This window comes from Bubalus kerabau, chromosome 3 (genome assembly GCF_029407905.1).
Source record: "Bubalus kerabau isolate K-KA32 ecotype Philippines breed swamp buffalo chromosome 3, PCC_UOA_SB_1v2, whole genome shotgun sequence".
Taxonomy (NCBI): Eukaryota; Metazoa; Chordata; class Mammalia; order Artiodactyla; family Bovidae; genus Bubalus; species Bubalus kerabau.
This window is the reverse complement of record NC_073626.1, coordinates 96,159,913-96,178,301: the sequence shown is the minus strand read 5'-3', so window position 1 is coordinate 96,178,301 and position 18,389 is coordinate 96,159,913. Positions and strand designations below refer to the sequence as shown.

Here is an 18,389-nt window from a genome sequence, read left to right as displayed (position 1 = left end):
AGTTCTGCAGTCATCTGAACAAAATTATAGAGACATCCAGCACACTCCATTAAAAAAAAAAAAAGTAAAAAAAACAAAACCTCAGAAAACAGCAAAGTTCTGTTACTGTTGTGGTACCTGGCACCATTTTTTTTTTTTTAAATTACGTTTCTCAATCGTCATCTGGAAAGAAAACATTCTAGAATAACGTCATTAAAAACAGATCTGATAAAGCACGGTCACTACTACATATCATAAAGCAGGTACAAGATATTTTACATTCACAGAGGCATGATACAGTACTGTCCTACATCTATAATACTAGAGGATATAATTAAAAAGGCATTATTTGAGACTTGATTCTACTTTTCCAGCAGAGGGCCCAAAGGATGGTTATGACACAGGTCTGGTACAGAAATGCACCTTCTTAGATAGGATTTCCTTTCTTTATTGGCATAGTTCTAGGTACTCACTGCTCTTCATGAACATCAGCTAAAAACCGTTTAAAAAAATAAACAAAAACCAACCATTGGATTCATACAAAGATGACTGAGGAGAGGCAAGCAGGACTCAACCTAAGTAGTATTTGACCAACTCCGTCATGTCTGAATGGTTAAGAGCTTCATGGAAGAAAGGAGATGCCAAGTAGCACTTCAAAGCTTTGGGCCACAACCAAAACACAGCATCATTTCAAACAGAAGCAGCAGCCAAACACTGCCCACTTGGATATGTTCAAGGATGTTGATGTCAGTATTTCATCATCTGCTCACTCAATTATTCACACAGCCTTGGACATGAAGATAATCAAGGAATGCATGCTATGCAGAGCTAAATAAGGAACATTCTTCTGAATATGAGCTTTAAAACAAGATTTCTGGGTGCTACTTCTCTTTTATAAGGAAGCTCTGAAATCTAAAGATTCACTGTACTCAGTGATTTCCTGTAATTATATAATTACTTTCTCAGTGCAGTACTTCTTGTCAGAATAAGAACCTGGCTCTCTTATGCATAATTGCAGTCTCCATGCCTGGCACATAGAAAATGCTCAATGATTATTTGTTGAACTGAATTATGTTCATGATAAAAACATAAAACATAGTATAGTTTATCATCATTATTTTTGAAAGCCAGTTTTTGCTCAGCCTTAAACCTATGAGTCTTTTTTACATTTTTAAGGAGTTGTAAAGAAAAATAAAACACAAGAATATGCAATAGAGACTGTATATGACCTGCAGAACCTAATATGATTGCTGTCCTCCCCTCTACAGAAAATGTTTGCTGACTTTTGGTCTAAATTCAAAGAATATTTGCTGGACTTAGTCCCAGACATAGGGAACCTATGCAATGACATATATGTTTTATTTCAGATGATGAGACAATGTTGCAAATACAAGAAGATGCATAAAGAGGAAAATGCTGAAAAGTTACTCTCAGGCTTAAGATGGGACAAAGTGCAGTCTTTCTCTTTTATTATTGTGTGGGGATATAATGCTTGAGGGTACTTGTAACCATCTTGAGACCATGAGAAGACAAGCCTATTGATAAAAGCCAACACATTGAGGATTGTAGAATGGAGAAAATGAAGAAAACCTGGGTCCTTAATAGTGTCATTAAACCTCAGAATTCACCAAACCTAGAAGAATCATAAGTATATATCTTGCTATGACTAGTAATTTCTCCCTATTGTTTGTTAGTCCATTCATATTTTGTGTTCCTTGCATCTCAAAGTATTCTGAATAATAACTCTGATTAAAATCTGGTTGTAAAGTAGAAGTCAGACATTCTTTGAAATAGCCATTTGAGGTTTGTAAGCTACTTAGATAATATCGGATGGCTCCTCAGGAAAGCACCTCAGGTATTTTAGCTTATCAAGGAAGACGTGGTGTGATTTATTTAATTGTTGTCATGTTCTTATAATGAGTAAGTGAAAAACAGGCTTAATAATATCTAAGCCATGATTATCCAAATTAAAATGAATGATCAGAAAATATAGACCATTCTTGGCAAGTCCACTCTATAGCCGTTTTGGAAGACAGAGACAAAACTTTTCCATGACCACAAAAATGACTTGAACATCCCCTCTTTTGACTAACATAAGTGACTACTGCTTCTTTGCCAGTGATATCTATAGACTAGCTTTAATGTTTCAGCTTTTGGAGTAAAAATTATTCATATGCTTGTTGTTCCTACCTCTGACAGCATTCAAGCCCAAACTGACCATGGCTTCCCTTGTTCCTCTTTAAAATTAACAAGCTCAGTTTTATAACAAGCTATTCCCAAGACCCTAAAGTTTCTCTGGTTTATGTTTTCTTGCTATAAAAAGTGAATTCTAAAGTTTTTTTTTCCTTTATTTTTTTTACTACAAATCTTTTCCTGGTGGCCTTTTCTTTATTTTTTAATTAATAGACTCTATTTTTAGAGTATTTTTAGGTTTACAGGAAAATAAAGCAGAAAATACAAAGAATTTCTATATACTCTTCCTCACCTGTCTTAGGTTCCCTCCATTGCTAGCATCTTGTGTTGGTGTGATATGTGTGCTACAAATAATGAACCAATATTGACATTGTTAACTAAAGTCCATAGTTACATGAGGGTTAACTTTTGTTGCACGATTTGATAGATTTTGCCAAATTCATAAGGTCATGTGGTCACAATTACATTATCCTACAGAATAGGTTCACTGCCCTAAAAGTCCCTGTGTTCTACCTATTCATCCCCCACCACTACCACATACCCTGGAAACCACTGATATTTTTTAGTTTCTGCAGTTTTGCCTTTTCAAAAGTTCACACAATTGGAATTATATGGCATGTAGCCTTTTCAGAATGGCTTGTTTCACTTAGCAATATGCAAGTAGGGTTCATCCGCCTTCTCATGACTTGGTAACTCATTTCTTTTTATCACTGAATAGCATTCAATTTTCTGAATGTACCCTCTTTTATCCATTTATCTACCAAAAGACATCCTGGTTGATTCATGTTTTGGCAATCATGAATAAAGTGACTGTTGTAAATATTCTCATGTAGATTTTTGTGTGAATATAAGTTTTCAAACTAGTTGGATATACACCAAGATATATGATTGCTGAATCATATGGTAAGACTGTGTTTAGCTTTGTGAAACCTGTCAAAATGTTTTCCAAGGTGGCTGTAGTATTTTGCATTCTGTTTTGCGGTCCCTGTAGCAATGAGTAAGAAATTTTGTTGTTCCATACCCTCACCAACATTTGGTGTTGTGTTTGCTGGAATTTAGTCATTCCAGAAAATATGAAGTAGTTTATTATTGTTTTAATTCACAATTCCCTAATACCATAGGATACTAAATATCTTTTCATATGCTTATTTGCCCTCAGTACATTATTTTGGTGAGGTTATCTGTTTAGAAATTTTGTTCACTTTTTAATTGGGTTGTTTGTTTTCTTGAAAAGTGAAAGTTGCTCAGTCATGTCTGACTCTTTGAGACCCCATGGGACTATATAGTCCATGGAATTCTCTAGCCCAGAATACTGGAATGTGTAGCCTTTCCCTTCTCCAGAGGAATCTTCCCAACCCAGGGATTAAAACCAGGTCTTCCGCATTCCAGGCAGATTCTTTACCAGCTGAGCCAACAGGGAAGCCCAAGAATACTGGAGAGGGTAGTCTATCCCTTCTCCATTGGATCTTCCCAACCCAGGAATCAAACCAGGGTCTCTTGGATTGCAGGCGGATCCTAGTTTTCTTACTGTTGAGTTTTTAAAGTTCTTTTTATATTTTGGATGCAAGTCCTTTATCAAATATGTGCTTTGCACTTGGTGGTCTTTTTGAGTTGGGCTTTTAACAGCAGAGAGACTTACTTTCTGAACAAGCAGATGCAGCCAAAATGGAGAAATTGTTTAAAAAGGACTAGAATTGGAGGTGAAGAACAAAGGATGTTTTCAAACATTATATCATCACAGAAACAAATCTAAAAATATCTCTCTTCATTATTCCTATATTTCTAATGGAGATCTGCTTGAGTTCTTCCCGGGTGATAGTTTCTTGCTTAATGAAACTTCTTATGAGGTTTTTGATTCTATTATTAATAACACTCTCCCTTTCTGTCTATTCTAGAATTGTAAGAAAATCAGCAGGGTACAAAATAGCTGTGTTGATTTGAAAGAGTGGTCATGCCTTTTGCTTCTCATCAAGCCATGTAACTGAAATTCAAGGAAATTGCTAAGTATAGTTTTAATTTCCAACATATATAAAATAGGAAATATAAGCTTTGTCATCCCCCACAAGGTTGAAATTGTGTACAGTTCAATTCATATTTGTAAATTGCACAGCTGAGAACATAAAATATTTTTGGAAGAAATAAATGTGTTTAAGCTAGAGGAAAAAAGGCATTGTCTCACCAAGTGGTCTTTTTTTTCTCATTCAATTTATTTCCTTTCATCATCGCAGATGATAATAAACGAGTAAATATTAGTCTTTTTCCCTTGAAGTTTTTAAGACTGTTCCAATTACAGAGAGACTAGAAATATATTTGGACTTTCTTTTATTTTTAGACACTCTAAAACCATAGCTTCCAAAAAATGTCTTCTTTTTGTTTGCCTATTACAATATCACACCACCCTCAATGCTACCAGTGACATTTATCACTTGGTGAGTAACCTACTGCAGTTTCTTAAGAAATTGGTCCTCTTTACCATGTTTCTGAAGAGTGATTAAGTAATGGGTCCAGTGGGTAATCTGTTTGTAAGTATAGTGCTCATTGCTTATTTGCAGAATACACCAATTTTTTGAATTCTGTTACTGGAGATTTATGAAAGGCTTTAACATTTCCTTGGCATCCTATATAAAAGCCCCTGAAGTCTCCAAAGCAAAATATTTAGAGTACTTTTTTCCCTACTGTGTGGGCTTATAAATATCTTGTTGTAATCAATAAAGTCTGTAGACAGAACTGTCAATCTCTTTTCTTTTAATAATTCCCAGTGTCTGACTTTTAAATTCTATAGAGCCTAAAGATTTGAAAATCTAATTAGCTATCGTTTGAGTGCTGTTGACATAAAGATCATGATTTTCCATCGTTTCACTGAAAGATGTCACATGCAATGTAGAATAATTTCTATAACTTTGTGTGGTATATTGACAAATTGTCAGAAAAACAAACAGAAGTTATATAGGGGCTTAGTAGTCCAGAACCACTGGGGAAATTAAGTAAAAGTCATATTTAATTGTAATTTTTATGATTTTCCCCAGGAGAAACACATGTTGAGCACAATTAAGTAATTAAGTATAAATAATTAACCGCACTAGAATTTTTACCTTGTATGTTACCTACAATTATATATCCAGAAGGGCATTTTTGTTGAAAGTAGCATGAGTGTTCAAAGCAATAGAACGTTGCAGCTGTCCATTCAACTCTAACTGTTCTCTGATAATAAATATACTGTTGGCACATTTTTATTAGTGTTCTTTATGGTACCCACTCCAAGAGGTAAATACATAAAATCTCTGTAAGACTCTCTTCTTCATCCATATATCCTTGAGAAAAATCCTACATTATGTCACTAACTTGTGAATATGATTTAAGGATTAGAAAGCAAAAATAAAGTTCCTTACTGAGCATAGATTATATACTAAGCACTGTGATAAATTTCTCACATACATTGTCTTGTCTTGGTGTTATCTTACCTCTGGGAGGCAGGCATCTTTAGCTCCCATTTGGAAGTGTGAACATTGAAGCTGAGAGATATTAGGTGCTAAAATAGAGTGATTTTTGAAAAGCAGATTTTCTAGGAAGCATGAGACTCACAGTTACTTTGGAGGAGAGCGGATATTGAAAGAGAAGAAAAAATAATTTCTGAGAAAGGGAATGGAGGTGAGACTCTTGAAACAAAACATATGCTTTATTATTTTCCTTTGTCTAGTCCTTTGAGACACCCAGGTCTGGGTGTCTACCCAGCTGAAAATCATTTTTTATGAGAACTTTCAACACTCCTCAAGTGGTGGTCATTGAGCACAAACAGAAAAATAACAATATTTTTCTTTTGCTTTGAGTAGCTTGAAGTGAGTTCCTGGTATTTTAACCAAAGAACTTTATACAGATTTTTTTTTTCCTATAACCTTCTACCCATAGCATTGCAAAAAAATTTTTATTTTCATTTTACTTTTTCAGCCTTCAAAAGCCAACAAAACTATTATTTTGGATGACTAAGCTAGGGCAAGAAGTTGGAAATGGAGATGTTTAAAAATTTATTCCAAGATATTTAGGCTAAGGATGAAGTTTGAAGAGATAAAGATGTACCTCTCACTCTCTTAGGAGTCATTCATAATCTTTGCCATGGAAAGGTCTGGTGGTTCTGTTGCAGGAAGGGGGACCCCTTCCAGGGCCTGAAACTGGGCTGTTGTCTAACACTCAGAAGTGACTTGTCCAAGGAGACATATGTGCTGACAAAGCAAGAGATTTTATTGGGAAAGGGCACCTGGGTGAAGAGCAGTAGGGTAAGGGAACCCAGGAGAACAGCTCTGCCACAGTCTTGGGTTTTATGGTGATGGGATTAGTTTCTGGGTTGTCTTTAGCCAATCATTCTGACTCAGAGTCTTTCCTGGTGGTGTATGCCTTGTTCAGCCAAGATGGATGCCAGAGAGAAAGATTCTGGGAGGTAGGCAGACATGTGGTGTCTCCTTTTGACCTTTCCTGAACTCTTCCAGTTGGTGGTGGCTTATTAGTTCCCTGTTCCTTACCAGGACCTCTTGCTGTAAAACAACTCATGCAAATGGTTACTATGGTGCCTGGCCAGGGTGCGGTTTCAGTCAGTGTGCTTCCCCTAACAGTTCTGTTCATTGCCTGCTCTGCCCAAGGCTCTACTAATTTTATGCTACTGACTAGAGATCTGTGAATTATGTGCTTTTACAGTTTCCATATCGTGTAGGTCAATGAACTTCAGTGGACTCAAAGGACTCAGATTATTTGCGGGGGTGGGTGGGGGGACGGGGGTGTCTAATTTGTTTCTAGTATTTATATCGTGCGTGTTTTAGAAAATGAGTTTTTTAAATATCAAATGCCTTGAGACAGGGAGAAAAAGAAACAAGAGGAATACTTCATTTGAATAACATATTAAACAGAAACTAAGTGTGTAAACACGAGAGGGGTGTGTGTGTGATGAGAGGATTGTAAAGAGGAAACTCCAGACTCTGTGCATTTCTATATCACATTTGGTGATTACATTTTTAGCATGCTGGGAAGAAAATCATCCACAAAATACCCATTACATAAGGAGATTTTTTTTCTTTCTAATTCCCCTGCACCCTGCTGAATACATACCCATTTATGTTTAATTCCACACAATTGAAATGTAGTCACATCTTGTTGGGAAAACAGTTTAAACAAAGACAAGCAGTTAACTAGTTATCTTTTTATTTTGTTCTCTCCTCCCTATTACTGTCTTTAATGAAGAAGTGAAGAGCATAATACACATTTAAAAAAATTAAATATGTCTTAGTAAATAAGTTCAAAGACTCACATTTTATATGATAATTTGCAACTCTCCCCAAAACAGAAAATTAGTATTCAGATATTAGTGTGTAAAAAATCCTCCTGTGGCTTTTATTTAATTGGCACAATTTCCCTTTAGTCTATGTTTAGCAGGAAATACAACAATATATAGTTACAAAATGCTTTATATTTCAAGAAGCATTTTCCTACTCCAAAGTCTCCATTAGATAAAATGGGATGTTTCTCTGGTTTTTAAAACTTGTAAAAGTTAAGACTCAGGGAGGTAAGTGCTTTGCCCAAGGCAACTCTAATGAATAATTGAAATTGTACTACAATCCAGGCCTTTCATCCCTTAGGTCAGGGCTCTTACTACTTCTCATTGTGCATGATTTAGACCCTCTGAAATGATGTGTCCAGTTATGTGTTCCTAACTATCTAGAAATTTAAGAAAGAAAAAACAGAATTTAAGGAAATTATTATGAAAGAAAGTAAAATTTGTGAAGGAAAGATGGAGCAGTTGAGATCATTTAGCCTGGAGAAGAGAAAGTTGAAAGATGACTTGATATGTATGTGTCTTTAAGTAAAATGCTCCTGTGGAGAGGTGGTTTATATCTCTGTCAAGGAGATGGTATAAATTACAGTGATGAACTACTGGGTCACATGTAAGATAACATCTATGGACAAGGGGTGAATTAAATTCAAGAATAGGCAAGAAAAAGAGTGACACTTCCTTTTATATTGAGGTAAAGAAAATATACTCTTAGAATCCTTTTTACCTGACTATATTACAACACTGTGGTTCTTCAAGCTTGCCATATTATTTCTGTGGGCATATGCCAAATTACTGAATTTCTAAAATGCTTAAATCTTATGTATACAGATATCTATATGGTGTGTTAATTCATTTTGAAGTCCACATGGCCTCATCCCAGTTGAATGAATATTCCAACTAGAAGGAAGCTCAAGATACTGCAATCTATTGCATGGTGTTTAGTTAACCAGCAGTACCTCAGAGTAAGTCCAAAAGATCTGCACATGCAGTAGGAATTCCAATTCTGATTTCCCTTCTTCTGCCTGTTTTCTCTTGTTGCTTCAGTTGTTCTTCTTCCACATTTCATCACTGATAAGCTCCTCTCTGGATGATAGGATAGAACACAGTAGAACTGAGAATTCAGGATTTCTTAATGAGATTACTTCTTAATTGCCTTTGCTTTAAAAAATTGCAGGAAGAAGAGAGGGAAACAAATATCACAGACAATTTGTAGCATTTTCTTGGTGCTTTTAGATCCATGCCATCAATGAGTATTTTAACCCCTATACAAGATTTTATGAGCTTCTATCAGTAATTGAGCAGTAATTAAAGTACTGTGGCAAATATAAATCTAAAATATGGTCTCCATGCATGAGAAGTTCTTAGTAGTAACTATTGATAAAAAAATAACCTTATAATTAAATGCTGACATGATACATACATGATACAGACTTTGTTATAGATGCTTGTAAGAGAACAGGATTGATTGCATCATGCAATAACATTTGAGCACACACTGTACCTATTCATTCACACATTCAATAAACTTTTATAGAGTGCCTACTAAGTGTCATGTATAAAGGACAGAGCTATGACTTCTTATCAGGAAGCTATAATTTTAATAAAAGTTTAAGTGATACATGTGTTCCCCATCCTGTATCACTTAAACTTTTATTACCTGTGGCGGATTCATTTTGATATTTGGCAAAACTAATACAGTTATGTAAAGTTTAAAAATAAAATAAAATTTAAAAACAAAAACAAAAACAAACAAACAAAAAAAGTTTAAGTGATAAAACATATAATAAGGGCTTCCCTCAGAGCTATTAGTAAAGAATCCTCCTGCAATGCAGGAGACCCCGGTTTGATTCCTGGGTCGGGAAGATCTGCTGGAGAAGGGATAGGCTTACCCATTCCAGTATTTGGGCTTCCCTGGTAGCTCAGCTGGTAAAGAATCTATCTGCAATGTGGGAGACCTGGGTTTGATCCCTGGGTTGGGAAGACCCCCTGGAGAAGGGAAAGGCTACCCATTCCAGTATTCTGGCCTGGAGAAATCCATGGACTTCTTATCAGGAAGCTATAGTTTTAATAAAAACTGAAGTGATAAAATATATAATAAACATGCAAATAAATAATCAGATATTGGTGAGTGTTATAAAGGAAACTAAAGTAAATTAAGAAAACTGGGGAGTATTATGGGATATGAAAGAAGGTCACCATTTTATGTAGAAGCTAAAGGAACAAGTCTTTTAGATAGGTTGACAGGGTCATTCCAGAAAGAAGGAAGTTAAAGGCTTAGAGACATTGGAGGTGATTAGAATAGAGTGAATTTGGATCAGAGTAGAAGAGGAGATGTGAGGATTACTGATGGGCAGCTCATCTGAGTCCTTGTAGATCACTGTAAAGACATGGCTTGATTTCTGTGTTGGGAAATCATTGGAGGAATTTAAGTAGATAAGTAAGATCATCTGACTTATTTGTAATACAGTAATTCTGCGTGTTCTATTGAGAATGGGCATTGGGAACGTGAGTGGGGAAAGGAAGCAAGGAGACACATGAGTTTACTGCAATAACCAGGCTGAACAAACTGATTACCTGGACATTAACAGTAGCATTGGCAATGGTTAAAAATGGTTACATTATTGCTTTATTTTAAAGTTAGGCCTTCCCTGGTGGCTCTAGATGGTAAAGAGTCTGACTGCAATATGGGAGATGTGGGTTTGATATAGGTTGTGAAGTAGGAGAAAAACAATGAAATAAAAAATAAACCTCAAAATTTTTCATGTAGTTAAATAAAAATATGACATTTCAATTTTTTGTGTTTGGGATAGTGGTATGAGGATCAGATTGTGGCTGGTGGAAAATCAGAAATTTGATTTTTTGAAATGTTTAGATTATGATACCTACTAGCCATCCAAGGAAGGATATTGAAAAAATATTTGTACATACAAGTTTTGAGTGAAGAGGGAGATATAGGCTGGAAATATAACTTTGAAAGCCATCAGCTTAAAAATAGCTTGTCAAACATAAAACTAAAAAATAAAACTACACGATTTTATTAATATAAGAGAAGAGGTATATAGACTGATAAGTGTGGACAGAAAAGACCCCACTGAGGTAGGATGAAAACCAAGCGTGTGGCACAGAAGGGGAGAAAATATTTTGGTGAAGATAATTTATTAAGTCCAATGTTGCTGTTAAGTATATAGGATGAAGACTGATCATTGAATTTAACACTATTAAGTTCATTGTTTACCTTGAAAATATGTATATATATTTTTTGTGAATCAGTAAAGCATACATTTTGAGGTTTGAAAGAGAATAAGGATAGAGGAATTTGAAACATTAAAACCCAAACAAACATTTTTGACCAACCCAATATAAATGCTTGAGAAAGTTTGATGAAAGGGGGAACAGAGAAATGAAGTGGTACCCAGAGAAGAGCTTAAATTATATTTTTGGTCAATGGGAATAATCACTAAAGAATGAACAACAAATGAAATAAGGACCAGAAAGAATTTCTGAAAGAGTAGATCTTTGCATAGGTGAGAGAAGATGAAATCTAGTCACAAGGTGGGGGTTGGTTATGAGTAGGGAAATGAGCAGTTCCTCCATACTAAGAACAAAGGTAAGAGTACAGTTTGTAACCATAATTTTAACCTTAAACCTCATTTATGTGACTACAATGATTGAGAGGTGGTTAGGTATACTGATGGGACCTGTAGATTTTCTTTTCTATTGTCTCTGCCTTCTCAGTGGAGTAGGAATAAATGTAATTCCCTAAGGTAAAGTTTGGCTAAAGATCCTAGTGATTTGAAGAAAATGCAAAATGTGCATTTTTCCTTAAAGAGAATGAGAGAGTAAATGTACTACTATAGTGAGGCAGGATTGTTGAGCAACATTAAGAGTAACTTGAAATTTTGGTCATGAAATGAATGTAAACTAGAGAATACATTTATCTGCTTTTCTCCAGTCATATTTAATTGCATATGTCTAGATAAAGAGTCAGAGAAGGCGAGGGCACCCCACTCTGGTACTCTTGCCTGGAAAATCCCATGGATGGAGAAGCCTGGTGGGCTGCAGTCCATGGGGTCGCTAAGAGTCAGACAGGACTGAGCGACTTCACTTTCACTTTTCACTTTCATGCATTGGAGAAGGAAATGGCAACCCACTCCAGTGTTCTTGCCTGGAGAATCCCAGGGACGGTGGAGCCTGGTGGGCTGCCGTCTATGAGGTCGCACAGAGTCAGACACGACTGAAGTGACTTAGCAGCAGCAGCAGCAGATAAAGAGTGCTTAGAGAATTAGATTTAATCAGAATTGTATTTATGTCAGGGACTATTGTAAAGAGAGGAATGCTGAAGGCAGCAATAAATAAAAGTGGGTGATTGTAATTATGGTACATGGTTTTTAATGAGTGAAAAGGAAGGACATGAGGGTGACTAGGGCCAATGAAAAGGAGCTTAGGATCAATAGGTCTGTATCTGGGTCTAATTAAACACTTACTGGAATTGAACAACAAAACTGAGTTAGCTTGAAGGCAATGAAGTGACAGGTAGATGAATCAAAATGCAATAAATTATCATTTTGGAGGGAATATAGTAATATAGATAAACGCCAAGATTTGTAAGAATAGGATTGTGAATGTCTGATCCAGGGTGAACAACTAAATTTTTGGAAGAGAAAAAGTCAGGGACCTGGATGGCCAAGAATTTAAATGACCGCATGCATGAACATTGAAATCACCAAGAATAAAACAGGGGTGTTGTTGGAAAGAGTGACAGCAATATACAAGGGACTTAAATTATCAAGAAGTGAGAGGAAGTGACCCTGACAGCTCTGCCAGGACATTCAAAGCTAAGATGGTATAGAGTTGGAGAAGAATGCTCTGGAAGTGGCAATGAGGAAGAATCCATTCCACCTGCAACACTGGAGACAGGAAAGGTGAGGGTATATTTTCCCTTCTTAAACTGATTTTGGTTAAATAAGAAATGGAAGGAAACCTTCAGAAGGGTTGGAGGATGTGGGAGATTCTGCTGATGACTGCCCACCAGTTAAGAGGATCCAGTTGTGAAAGTGTTTCAGGAGGTGGATGGGTTTAGAGGATGGAGGCAGAAGAGTTGATGGCAATACAAGGCAATCTGAGGATTAGTTTTGAGGATGAGGGATGACCTGGGAATTCTTAGCTTCTGGTGATGAGGATACATTCAGGGATAAGGGGCAAAATGGGATTGTCCTCATGATCTCAAGGCAGGCACTGATGGAGAGGCTTGAGAGCTGATAGGAGGGCAGCTGAGGCAGTTTCAAATTATACTGTGTTCCAGGGGCCTGACTTCATCTAGTAATGGTGACATGGAGATTGAGAGAATTGATCTTAAAGGTGCATCAAAAGCTCTGTGGCTCCCTCTTGTCTCTAGCTCTGGAAGATGAGGAAGCTGGAGAAAGGCAGTCTGTAGCAAAGCTCAAAGGGCACCAATATTCCTTCTTGGCTCCTTCCAATGGAGACCAGGTGGCCACAGTAGGGTTACTATATCTTTAGCTCATGGACCACTCTAAAGTACAGGCAGGGATAAAAGGTGGTATGGGAAATAGCCAAGAAAGATTAGTGCTCCACCCTGATTTTGAGAAAGTGTTCTTTAGAAATTATTCAACTAAAAAAAAAAGAAGAAGAAGAAGTTATTCAACTGAGCTAATATATATATTGACTATTTGGGGATATAAAAATTCAGTATAATTCAATGAGAAGACATTAATTAAAGGTATTGTGGGAATATGAGAAGTTGTCAGATGCAAGATGGTCTTTGCTTCAATGGAAGACATTTATTGCCAAATTGTGGAGAATGATGTTGGCTTAAGAACTTTCTGGACTTCCCTGGTGGTCCAGTGGCTAAGACTCCAAGTTCCCAATGCAGGGGTCCCGGTTCAATCCCTGATCAGGGTTAGATCCCACATGCCACAACTAAGACCTGCACAGCCAAATAAATAAATATTTAAGGAAAAAAGAAGTGGCAGTGTTCATATTAATCTTGAAAGATTACAATATGTAGAGAGAACAAAATAGCATTATTTCTTTCCAGCTCTTTCTTGTCATGACAGGAGACAAAAGATTGTAGGAACTCTCTTTGGTGTAGTCTGAATTGTATACCTTTGTGTATATCTAGTACAAGAAGAAAAGTGAAGTGTGTGAGATGGCAGTGCTTCAGATATTCTCTCTCAAATAATCTTTTCTTGTATCTAACCTTGTATTTGAGTAATCATTCCTTACAAACTTAGTAAGCACTTCAAATATTATCTACTTTAAATCTTAATGCTCTGAGTTATTGTACAGTTTGGAAAAGTAAGGGTCTACCCTAATATAAATGTCATAAGAGCTGAAACTCTTATTTATACCATATCTTGTGTCTGATAGTGTCTCACAACTGGAAAGTTCCTTATAGATATTTGTTAAATGAATAAAATTTATTCAAATTTATCCAAACTGACACACAGAAAATAAAAGAGCATACAACTTTCCATGGATCATTATTGATATTTTTATGATCTATTAAAAAATATCACTATCCTGATAACTTTGTCTATTTCATCTCTTCCTAATTCTCACTCATTCTCTCCACCCTATTTGTAATTGCCCCAAATAGGAAAGAAGAGTTACAATTTTTTTTAGTTGAATGTAATGTCAATACTTGCTCTGTATGTACTTGTGATAGGGGCTATTGTATGTTAAAAGATTACGCTTATGGGTTTAGCTCTGAGAGAGATGGTGAAGGACAGGGAAACCTGGTGTGCTGCAGCCCTTGGGGTCACAAAGAGTTGGACACACTAAGTAACTGAAAACAATAGCTCTCAGAGCAACTCTGATAATTTTTACAGTTTCCTTTTTATACATGTCATCTTCTAGTTACATCATTTTCTTAATGGTTACTTAGATACTCTTCACAAATCTAAAATCTATTTGGGAATATAGACTGAGAAAAAGTACAAATAAAGTTGTATATTTCTTTTTAATTCATTAAACAGTTATTCCTGTTATACATTCCAGCTATCATTTATATTATTCTTTATATAAAATTTATATCACAGTTATTCTACTTAATAACATTTCTGGAGAACTAATATTTTCTTCAATCATATAGATATTTACGGGTTTTGGGATAGAGTTTTTGTTTTCTTAAATTGGCTAGGTTGTTTATTCTGGTGGGAGTATTAAGGTATTTAAATTATTTTGTCTTCATACTACACTTTAAAGTCTGTGTTTTCAAACCCTCAATTATTATTATTTTCTCAAAATGTCTTAGCTATTCTAGCTGACTAATTCCTGGGCTTTTAATAATTTTTAATAAATCTTTAATGTTTTTCAAGTTTATTCTTATTAAATTGAGGTAGCCTTATTTTGTGTTTTTATGTGTATATTCCCTGATGGCTCAGTAAGTAAAGAATTTGCCTGCAGTATAGGAGCCACAGGAGACACAGTTTTGATCCCTGTGTCAGGAAGATCCCTTGGAGAAAGAAATGGCAACCTTCTCTGTAATTTGCCTGGGAAATCCCATGGACAGAGGAACCTGGAGTCCAGGGGGTTGCAAAAAGTCAGGCAAGACTGAGCATGACCACATGTTAATTGTGATAAAACTCATTTTACTCTAATTCTATATGTTGTTTATAAGAGACATTGACTATACAAGAATGTGGAAACATTTAAATAAAAGAGTGAAAATAGATACTGCAGGAAAATACTATCCAAATAGCAAGTGCCGGTTTTAATCAGATTAAATGCTGACAAAGTCATTCCTATAAAACAAAACTCAATTCACTACAAAATGATGAAAGTTTTTAATTCTCTAGAAAGATACAGCAATTCTGAAATTGTATGTACCAAATAGTGTATCTTCAAAAGCATATACAGCAGAACTTCATAAGACTACAGTGAAGAAAACACAAAAATACCATATAGGAAGAGATTTCCCCAACTTTCTGTCAATTATTGAAATAACAAGCATTCAATAATTATTGAGTAACATAGTAACAATTTTGCCTTAAAGCTAAAATTAAAACATATATGATTTTATTATATAACTGAAGCCTTTACAAAAGTTTCTCATAAAGTAGGTAATAAAGAGATTTTCAACAAAATTCAAATATAGATATAATCACACCTGTTCTCCAATCAAAAGCATTTGTATTAGAACTAGATAAAACATATATAAAACCATATATATTTGTTAAGAAACACATCTAAATAATAGACCAAGAAATGTAATATAAATTTTTTAAAGTATTAGAATTTACTAGTAATTTAAATACTGCCCATTGTAACTTGCAGAGTAAAGCAGTCCTAAAATTAAAATGAAGATAGAAAAATGTAGTGACATAAGCCCAAAGAAATTAGAAGTAAAGATATGTAAAATTTAACAGCAGAAATAGTAAAATAGAAAATAAAGAAAAAATCAAGTAGATCTACAAAAAAAAAAAAAATCTCTGTAAAGACTGGTACAATAGACAAAACTCAAGTAGGATTGATTTGGAAAAGATGGAAGAAGCATAAATAAAAAATTCATTATGATTTTTAAAGGGACCATATCTATAAATATATCAGCAATTAAAGAGTCAATCAGATTAGATCAGTCGCTCAGTTGTGTCCGACTCTTTGTGACCCCATGAATCGCAGCACGCCAGGCCTCCCTGTCCATCACCAACTCCCAGAGTTCATTGAGACTCATGTCCATCAAGTCAGTGATGCCATCCAGCCATCTCATCCTCTGTCGTCCCCTTCTCCTCCTGCCCCCAATCCCTCCCAGCATCAGAGTCTTTTCCAATGAGTCAACTCTTCACATGAGGTGGCCAAAGTACTGGAGTTTCAGCTTTAGCATCATTCCTTCCAAGGAAATCCCAGGGCTGATCTCCTTCAGAATGGACTGGTTGGATCTCCTTGCAGTCCAAGAGACTCTCAAGAGTCTTCTCCAACACCACAGTTCAAAAGCATCAATTCTTCGGCGCTCAGCCTTCTTCACAGTCGAACTCTCACATCCATACATGACCACAGGAAAAACCATAGCCTTGACTAAATGAACCTTTGTTGGCAAAGTAATGTCTCTGCTTTTAGCTATATATCAATGATACTAAAACAGAATAACTGGAAACATTCTTTAAAGCTATAATTTAGCAGGAGTGACTCTTGGTGAAAAAGAATGTGTATATAATTTTATAAAAATTAAATAAAATGAATTTGCATTTAAAATCTTAGCCCAAAGAAACTACCAGACCCATATTCTATCAAATTTTCAAAGAACAAGTAACTCTGATCTTATACAAAATTTCTACATTATAGAAGAGTAAAGTTCTTGAAATTACTCTAAGATATTAACATTCCCTAATAATGGCTAGAAAAATAAAAGAGGATGGAAATTTTAGTCTAATTTCACTCAGAAATAGAATTAAAACACTTAGAAATATTAGCAAACTGTGTCTAGGGTATTTCAAAAGATAAATACATCAGAATCAATTTTGGTTTATCCTAACACTGAAATGGTAGTTTGATATTACACTGAATTTATTGTATTAGCATGTCATCGCAGTAAATGCAAAAAAAGTTTGATAAAATTCAGTGGTCACCCACTATAAAATATTTTGGCTAATTGACAGTAGAAGAAAATAGTTTTAAACTTCATCAAAATATCTAACAAAAACCTAGAACAATTATTCTTAATAGTTTTCTGTATTGTTCTCTTCAATATCAGGAAGAAGGCAGAAACGTCTATTGTCAACATTTCTGCTCACTGTTTTGGAGGAGATCTTAGTAAGGTAAGTCCTTAAAAGAAATGAAAACTATGAGCGTTGGAAATGAGGGAGAGACACTCAGTATTTGTAGATTATGTGATTGTTTAACTAGAAAGCTAAGGTAGCAACAAAAAATTATTAAAACCAATGAAAAACTTCAGTAAGCTACTGAATATAAAAAAATATATATAAGGTATATTTCATTTTTCCTACATAATTAATACAAATACTACGTTAAAGCAGAGAGCATCCTATCTAATATATGCAAAATACAGGAAATAAACATATTCTAAATAATGGTTCTTTAACTTTTCCCTCCTGAACAATGAGAACACATTTTTTTTTTTTTTTGGCCCTTTCACTGTTTAATTTGATTTTATTAAAATCTTTTCCTCTTCTCTGAAGCTTAAAGCCTGGTTAATTTTAAGACCAGTTCAGTTATCTCTCAGACTGAGGTAAGTGGAGAGAAAACTGGAAATGTGAGCTGTACTAGTAGGATTTCCAGAATTTTGGTGTCCATCTGCCTCTCTTAACCCTCTCTATGACTGTTACCTAGGCTCCAGGGCCATTATATACGAGTCTATTAGTCCAGGGCTTCCTTAATAGCTCAGTTGGTAAAGAATTTGCCTGCAGTGTGGAGACATGGGTTTGATCCCTGGGTTGGGAAGATCCCCTGGAGAACGGAAAGGCTACCCACTCCAGGATTCTGGCCTAGAGAATCCATGGACTGTATAGTTCATGGGGTTGCAGAGTCAGAGATGACTGAGTTTCACTTTCACTTTCCACTCTAGAAGTGAGGTGTAAAACTATCTGACTTCCCTTCTTCCAATCTTGGCAAACCTGAGTCTACCACTTGACTTGCTGATTGTATTTTCAGTCTTTCTGGTCCTGTAGAGTTTTCTGACGTTAGATTCCAATATTGTATTTAACTATATTTTCAAGATCAGGCAAAGTGTATGAAAATTCTACATTCAGCCAATGATAGCACCAATCTGTCACTATGAAGATTCACTTCCTGGGCTTTTAATACTCTTTCTGTCCACTTTGCTTCATGTACAAATGTATCCATGGGGCAAAATCTGTTGGCATGATATTCTATATGTGCCTTTGCTGTGCTCACATTCCCATTTTTACTATTTCAACACTATTGT

At 35.4% G+C, this 18,389-nt stretch overlaps 1 protein-coding gene across 8 annotated transcripts in view; it reads left to right on the top strand.

Moving 5' to 3' along the window:
• The window catches only part of GALNT13 (polypeptide N-acetylgalactosaminyltransferase 13), a 952,843-nt gene that overhangs the window by 94,517 nt on the left and 839,937 nt on the right, over positions 1-18,389 (top strand). For 7 of the 8 annotated variants that reach the window (XM_055572535.1, XM_055572540.1, XM_055572531.1 and 4 more), the window contains exon 2: positions 17,199-17,262. The exons of the other annotated variant lie outside the window; for it this stretch is intronic. The gene's annotated coding sequence lies outside the window, so the exon portion shown is untranslated. The remainder of the gene's footprint in view (positions 1-17,198; positions 17,263-18,389) is intronic. 8 annotated transcript variants of the gene reach the window in all.